Here is an 8,890-nt window from a genome sequence, read left to right as displayed (position 1 = left end):
TGACTGGCATTCACTTGATTTCTATCTATGATAGCCAAAACCACATACCAACTTAATCGTACTTTTAACACGTTGTTACCGATCTTTCGCTTACCACTTCCCAAACCGCCGGATCTAGCGGTATCCCCTGCCGTTGTAGTGAACACACGACCTTGTTGTTGGCCTTGGAAAGTATTCTGGTTGACCTTCTCAGGACAGTTCCAGGACATGTGTCCAGCTCTTCCACAACTATAGCAAAGTCCCAATCCAGCTCAACACGGAGTTCCTGAATGATAGCTTTTACATCACCTATAAGTCAATTTATTCTGAAGTTGCTTTCCATACCTCCTCCCTTGGTGATTGTTGTTGTTGTTCCTTCGGGAGTTGTCTCAAAAAAATTTATCGTATAGGGATTTGGTCTCGTATTCACTCGCCTCTCAACGATGAGCGACTAAAGGTTGAATCAGCTCTATTCTCATTTCTTGCAGTTCACTGTCACTGGGTTTCGAACAATAACTTCGTACAGTTCTCAACACTTCCGATCCCTTAAATATAATCCAAATCACTTCTGCTATGTCTCTCTTATTCTTAACCTGTAAGAGTCTAGCTACTCCTCTAAGTTAACTAGATATCACTCCATCTCAACAACTAATGGTCCTCGACTAATTGTCCACTTAGACTCTACAATTATCAACACTTGTTATGCATCACGAACGAATATTTCATATTAATGATATGAAAAAAGTAAAAAATTCAACTGCTAGTTTAAAATTACCTCGGGCGTGAGAATCGGACCTCGCAGTACCCCGGTTCTTCCGGTTTGGGCAATCTTTGACCAAATGTCCTAGCTTCCCACAATTGTAACACAAACCTGAACCATAACGGCACAACCTATTTGGGTGATGACCCTCGCATCTTTGATAGTTCAAAACATCTGAAGCACCCGCTGCCTGTTTTTCCTTACTGTTTCCTTGCGAATTCTCATTCTTCGCAAGGTTATTCTGTCTTTGGAAAAAATGTTATGGGTATCCTCTTCTCTTAAACTCTTGACCCCTTGTTGCGTATCCTTGGTTGTGCTCTCTGCGGTGGGACTCCCGACGGTCATTCTCTACCTTAGCAGCCTTCCTCACACATTTTTCAGCAATGCGGCTCTTGTTCACAAGTTCGGAGAATACCCTAATCTCCATCAGTCCAACGGAGCTCAAGATGTCACTTCGAAGTCCTCCCTCTTACTTAATACACTTTCGTTCCTCGAAGTCTCCCAGAGCTCCCTGACACATACGAGAAAACCTGAATAGCTCCTCAAATTTATCCGTATATTTAGATACGGACATAGTACCCTGCTTCAGCTGTATTAATTCGAGTTCTTTGGCCGTCCTAGCAGAATTCGGGAAGTACTTCTTATAAAATTCCTCTTAGAAGGCACCCCAAGTGATAGGATCATTCCCCTGCTACAGGAGACGTCGAGCCCCTTGCCACCAATGCGATGCTTCCCCCGTGAGTAGATAGGTAGCAAATTCAACACACTGCTCTTCAGGCACCAACTGCGCTTGCAGTGCTCGCTCCATGGCCTGAAACCAGGTGTCAGCTTCAGTCAGATTGGTGGTTCCCTTGAACTTAGGTGGATTAACCTTTAAAAAAGTTGCCAGTGTCATCGGGCCCTGAGCTCCACTTCCACCATTGCCATTATTGTTTATCCGTTGCCCAAGAGCCTCCGTAGTGGCCTGCATAGCAGCAACCATATTCTCCAACGCCGCCATAAGGTTTACCGGGTTATTCGGGTTGATTTTTGGTTCTTGCGTACTAGTACGATCTCTCTCACGTCCCCGACCGGGTCCACGAGGCGCCATCTGGTTCCTATACACTCCAAACAATCGATATCAAGTTGATCAGTCTCAATATCAAAAGTATAGTGCTTCAAAGTACCAAAGGTACACTCATGGACTTCATGCTAGATGTATCGGTTAGATACCCTAACTAGCACAGGCACAAACTCAGAGTATGCATTGAAGCATAAGCAGTTCCATCCCTTAGGCTCACAAGGACGAACTGCTCTGATACCATAATGTAACACCCTAATATTCAAATCCTTATGCTCGAGTCATAAGTCAATGATACTACGGTGGTACGACTCTCAGGTGGATTTTTAATATATAAATATAGGTAATTTCGAAAGGAGTATTAATCGAGAAGCCTAAAAAGAGTAGAAATAAAACCGCGAAGACGTATCACTCATGTCTCGACAACAAAAAGATAAACCGTGAAGCCGAAAGTGATATACGGACAAAGCATAAAGGAGATTAAGAGATAGATAACAGATAGATATATATAACATAAGTAAATAGCCACTAGTCGCGACCCGCGAAGTTTAGGCCGGCTAGGGTACAGTATGAAAGTAGTTGACAACAGTATATCCTAATCTCTCCCAAAGGAAACACAAGAGCCTCTATAGGCGAGTTCAAAAGAGTTCAATACATAATATAATATTTTCAAAACAAAGGTGGAGAGATTCTAAGGAAAACACAAAATAGAGAAAATAAAGATCTTCGCCATCTATCAGACGACCCACAACTCACTTCTGAGCACCTGGACCTGTATCTGAAAAATAAGAGATATATACGGAATGAGAACCCCGGGCCCATGGGTTCCCAGTACGGTAAAAGTGCCAAATAAATACAATGCACTGCAATAAAAACTCACTAAGCATCCTAAACTTCTTCACCAATTATCCATCCTAAGTTCTCACTAATCCATGAATAGGCAACTGTCATAAGGGAGTGCTAAATGTAATTCATGTTTCACATGTTTCCCAACTCGCTGACTCTTCCACGAATCAGACTCAGAATCATAAACAAAACCATCACCGGTTGTCTCAGCAATTCTATATCAATACATCATACCGTCACCTGGAGCTAGTGAGACCACATCATTGCGTCTATCCAGGTAGCTCAAATTATCTCATTCAATAATCATCATCATCATGCAATCGCATCATCAAATCATCTCATCAAGAACAGCTCTCAACATCCACCGACACCAGTATGAGAGGCCTTTCAGTTGTACAAACATAAGCAATACAGGCAAGTAATACACAAATAAGGTACAAGTAGAACAAGTAGCACATAATCAGGTAACATAGCATATATGATGTAAAACTCTAACACAAATAGGAAAACCCAAACAATTCAAACATATGCAAATGATGAATGCCTGCCCTATGGCTGATGATATCATTTGTCGGTTATCAAGCCAACCTGACGTGTTCGGTAGCTAACCCGGGCACAGTCTCTCTGTTGTGCATTAATATCATTAGAGGGAATATGCGCCCTGTCGCCATTAGAGGGTATATGCGCCCTGTCACTATTAGAGGGTATCGATGCCCTGTCACCCTTACAACTAGAGAGAAAACACAAGCGTACTCACATTCAATATTTTCCATCATTATTCATTTATCATATTCGTTCATTAATCATATATGCATCTCCGGCATACTCGCCACATGTTAAGGCGTCCACAATCAATCATTGTTGTTATCAAACCTCAAACATTAACCTGGAGCAAGCGGAACGAATCACAACCCTTGCTACTACACAGGTATCACAAATACACATTATTCATAAATCCATAATTAAACTCATTATCATAATCCTTTTTCCCCATCTCATACCCAGAGCAAGTGGACGACGCCACTACCTACTACCCGGGGTCACGCATCACATTCCACATTTGATCATTAATCATACACATATACATACTTAGCCATAACTCAATTCTTATCGCAGCCATCCGGCTCCTGGCATGACCCATAACCAGCCAATAATCACCATCAAATACAGCCCTTTGGCTCAAGGCATACACCGCATTTCTATCATCACCCTCAGCAACTCATACAGTCATTATTAATCATAACTCATCATTAATCTCACTTGCTTCATCCACAAGTGATCACATGTCCTAGCCTCTTTTCATTACTAGGCATACTATAAGGATTTAGGACATAGAGGGTGAGAATGGAGACTTAGAAGTCTAGAATTTGGCTTTAACAACTTAAAAATCAACCTTGGGGCGAAAACAGGGTCACGTGTGCGCGTCGCCCACGTGCACGCGTGAAACACCAAAAAGTCCATCGACGTGTATGCGTCGTGCACGCGTACGTGTGGATGAAAAGAAAGCCAAGGGACGCGTACGCGTCAGTCATGCATACGCGTGGATGCGTTTTGTGCCCCACACACAAACCCAGCACGCTTCTCGCACAACTCTCAGAAATTTGGCTGGGCAATTGGTGCAGCGCATCAACGTGTATGCGTGGGTGATGAGCGGATAATTTGTACGCTTTTTGGCATTGTTTTTAGTATGTTTCTAGTAGGATTTAGTTAGTTTTTAGTATATTTTTATTAGTTTTTAGTTAAAATTCACTTTTCTGGACTTTACTATGAGTTTGTGTGTTTTTCTGTGATTTCAGGTATTTTCTGGCTGAAATTGAGGGACCTGAGCAAAAATCTGATTCAGAGACTGAAAAGGACTGCAGATGCTGTTGGATTCTGACCTCCCTGCACTCGAAGTGGATTTTCTGGAGCTACAGAAGCCCAATTGGCGCGCTCTCAACGGCGTTGGAAAGTAGACATCCTGGGCTTTCCAGCAATATATGATAGTCCATACTTTGCCCAAGCTTTGATGGCCCAAACCGGCGTTCAAAGTCACCCTCAGAATTACCAGCGTTAAACGCCGGAACTGGCACCAAAATGGGAGTTAAACGCCCAAACTGGCATAAAAGCTGGTGTTTAACTCCAAGAAGAGTCTCTACACGAAAATGCTTCATTGCTCAGCCCAAGCACACACCAAGTGGGCCCGGAAGTGGATTTTTATGTCATTTACTCATCTCTGTACACCCTAGGCTACTAGTTCTCTATATATAGGACCTTTTACTATTGTATTTGGGAGCTTTTGATCATGTTTTTATGATTGAACTCACTTTGGGAGGCTGGCCATTCTGCCATGCCTAGACCTTGTTCTTATGTATTTTCAACGGTGGAGTTTCTACACACCATAGATTAAGGTGTGGAGCTCTGCTGTACCTCGAGTATTAAGGCAATTACTATTGTTCTTCTATTCAATTCCGCTTGTTCTTTGTCCAAGATATCACTTGTTCTTCAACTTGATGAATGTGATGATCCGTGACACTCATCATCATTCTCACCTATGAACGTGTGACTGACAACCACCTCCGTTCTACCTTAGATTGAGTGAATATCTCTTGGATTCCTAACACACGATGCATGGTTGATCGCCTGACAACCGAGTGCTCGCCTAACAAACGAGCCAGCCATTCCGTGAGATCAGAGTCTTCGTGGTATAGGCAAGAACTGATGGCGGCATTCAAGAGAATTCGGAAGGTCTAACCTTGTCTGTGGTATTCTGAGTAGGATTCAATGATTGAATGACTGTGACGTGCTTCAAACTCCTGAGGGCGGGGCGTTAGTGACAGACGCAAAAGAATCAATGGATTCTATTCCGGCCTGATCGAGAACCGACAGATGGATAGCCGTGCCGTGACAAGGTGCGTTGAACATTTCCACTGAGAGGATGGGAGGTAGCCACTGACAACGGTGAAACCCTTGCATAAGCTTGCCATGGAAAGGAGTAAGAAGGATTGGATGAAGACAGTAGGAAAGCAGAGAGACGGAAGGGAAAGCATCTTCATACGCTTATCTGAAGCTCTCATCAATGATATACATAAGTATCTCTATCTTTATCTTTATGTTTCGTTCATCATCTATACCCATTTGAGTCTGCCTGACTAAGATTTACAAGGTGACCATAGCTTGCTTCATACCAACAATCTCCGTGGGATCGACCCTTACTCGCGTAAGGTTTATTACTTGGACGACCCAGTGCACTTGCTGGTTAGTTGTGCAAAGTTGTGTATGCCATGGTATTGAGCACCAAGTTTTTGGGGCCATTACTAGGGATTAATTGAGTTGTGAAAAGTAGTGATCACAATTTCGCACACCAAGTTTTTGGCGCCGTTGCCGGGGATTGTTTCGAGTATGGACAACTGACGGTTCATCTTGTTGCTTAGATTAGGTATTTTTCTTCAGAGTTCTTAAGAATGAATTCTAGTGTTTCAAGGTGATGTTCTTATCATCACCAAAGCTGATTGATTCTTATCAATTTAGCTCTTGAATGCAATGTCCTGCTGAAGCTTGGCTAGCTATGTCTAATTCCTTTAGACTAAAGCTTTAGACTAACATTGCATGATTCCTGGAATTCTCATTAAGAATTTTGATACCTTTATTTCTTTTCCACTTAAATTTTGAAAAATCCAAAAAAATTACAAAATCATAAAAACCAAAAATATTTCTTGTTTAAGTCTAGTGTCTCGTTTTAAGTTTGGTGTCAATTGCATGTTTCTGTTCTTCTTGCATTTTTCAAATTTATGCATGTGTCTTCATTAATCTTCAAGTTGTTCTTGATGATTTCCTTGTTTTGATCTTTGAATTCTATTGACTTGAGTATTTCTGTTGTTTGTCATATGCATTCTCATTTTGTTAGTGTCAATAGTATACAAACTGCTAAGTTTGGTGTCTTGCATGCATTGTTATTTGATTTTGGTTGCATTTTTTATTATTAAAAATCCAAAAATATTTTTAATTTATGTCTTTTCAAGTCAATAATACAGAGAATTGAAGATTCAGAACATACTGCAGAGGAATTATACAGAAAAAGCTGGGCGTTCAAAACGCCCAGTGAAGAAGGACAGACTGGCGTTTAAACGCCAGCCAGGGTACCTGGTTGGGCGTTTAACGCCCAAAAAGGTAGTGCATTGGGCGTTAAACGCCAGAATGTGCACCATTCTAGGCGTTTAACGCCAGGATGGCACAAGAGGGAAGATTTTGTTTTCAAATCAATTTTTTTTTCAAGTTTTCAAAGTTTTTCAAAATCAAATCTTTTTCAAATCATATCTTTTCAATCAAATCTTTTTCAAAATCAATTTCTTTCCTTTTTCAAAGATACTTGCTAACAATTAATGATTTGATTGAACAATTCAAGTATGTTGCCTTTTCTGTTGAGAAAGGTTTAATGTTTGAATCATATCTTTTCTTGTTAGGCAAGTCATTAATTTTTAAAATCAAATCTTTTTAAAATGTTTTTTTCAAATCATATCTTCTCAATCACATCTTTTTAAAAAAACCAATCATATCTTCTTAACCACATCTTTTTCAAATAGTTTTCAATCAAACCTTTTTGATTTCTAATTTCAAAATCTTTTTCAAAAATCACTTGATCTCTTTCCCACTCTTGGTTTTCGAAAATTAACTAGTGTTTTTCAAAATGTTTTTAAAATCTTTTACTTAATTTTCGAAAATTACTTCCCTTCTTCTCACATCCTTCTATTTATGGAGTACCACTCCTCCTCAATGCACAATTCGAACTCTATCTGATTAAAGTTCGAATTCTTCTACCTCTTCCTTCTAATTTTCTGTTCTTCTGACACCTAAAGGAATCTCTATACTGTGACATAGAGGATTCCATATTTTCTTGTTTTCTTCTCTTTCATATGAGTAGGAACAAAGACAAAGGCATTCTTGTTGAAGCTGACCCTGAACCTGAAAGGACCTTGAAGCGAAAGCTAAGAGAAGCTAAGGCATAACTCTCTGTAGAGGACCTAACCGAATTCTTCAAAGAAGAAGAACCCATGGCAGCCGAAAATAACAACAATGCCAACAATGCAAGGAAGGTGCTTGGTGACTTTACTGCACCTACTCCCGACTTCTATGGGAGAAGCATCTCTATCCCTGCCATTGGAGCAAACAACTTTGAGCTTAAGCCTCAATTAGTTTCTCTAATGCAACAGAATTGCAAGTTCCATGGACTTCCATTGGAAGACCCTCATCAGTTCTTAGCTGAGTTCTTGCAAATCTGTGACACTGTCAAGACTAATAGGGTTGACCCTGAGGTCTACAGACTAATGCTATTCCCTTTTGCTGTAAGAGACAGAGCTAGGACATGGTTGGACTCTCAACCTAAAGAAAGCCTGGACTCTTGGGAAAAGCTAGTCAATGCCTTCTTGGCAAAGTTCTTTCCACCTCAAAAATTGAGTAAGCTTAGAGTGGAAGTCCAAACCTTCAGACAGAAGGATGGAGAATCCCTCTATGAAGCTTGGGAAAGATACAAACAATTAATCAGAAAGTGTCCCTCAGACATGCTTTCTGAATGGAGCATCATAGGTATTTTCTATGATGGTCTCTCTGAACTATCCAAGATGTCTTTGGATAGCTCTGCTGGAGGATCTCTTCATTTGAAGAAGACGCCTGCAGAAGCTCAAGAGCTCATTGAAATGGTTGCAAATAACCAATTCATGTACACTTCTGAAAGGAATCCTGTGAACAATGGGACAAATCAGAAGAAAGGAGTTCTTGAGATTGATACTCTGAATGCCATATTGGCTCAGAACAAAATATTGACTCAACAAGTCAATTTGATTTCTCAAAGTCTGTCTGGAATGCAAAATGCACCAAGCAGTACTAAGGATGCTTCATCTGAAGAAGAAGCTTATGATCCTGAGAACCCTTCAATGGAAGAGGTGAATTACCTAGGAGAACCCTATGGAAACACCTATAATTCTTCATGGAGAAATCATCCAAATTTCTCATGGAAGGATCAACAGAGACCTCAACAAGGTTTCAACAACAATAATGGTGGAAGAAACAGGTTTAGCAATGGCAAGCCTTTTCCATCATCTTCTCAGCAACAGACAGAGAGTTCTAAGCAGAACCCCTCTGACTTAGCAACCATGGTCTCTGATCTAATCAAAACCACTCAAAGTTTCATGACTGAAACAAGGTCCTCCATTAGGAACTTGGAGGCACAAGTGGGACAGCTGAGCAAGAGAATTACTGAACTCCCTCCT

At 40.8% G+C, this 8,890-nt stretch overlaps 1 non-coding gene across 1 annotated transcript; it reads right to left on the bottom strand.

Moving 5' to 3' along the window:
- Window positions 1–8,080: 8,080 nt before the first annotated feature.
- On the bottom strand, window positions 8,081–8,188 carry LOC130978381 (small nucleolar RNA R71). The gene has a single exon (XR_009086027.1). It is a non-coding gene; the product is annotated as a small nucleolar RNA R71 (small nucleolar RNA).
- Between the last annotated feature and the right edge of the window lie 702 nt (window positions 8,189–8,890).

Source organism: Arachis stenosperma, chromosome 4 (genome assembly GCF_014773155.1).
Source record: "Arachis stenosperma cultivar V10309 chromosome 4, arast.V10309.gnm1.PFL2, whole genome shotgun sequence".
In the NCBI taxonomy this organism is placed as follows: Eukaryota; Viridiplantae; Streptophyta; class Magnoliopsida; order Fabales; family Fabaceae; genus Arachis; species Arachis stenosperma.
Note: the sequence above shows the minus strand (reverse complement) of the source record. Positions and strands in the feature narration are given on the sequence as shown.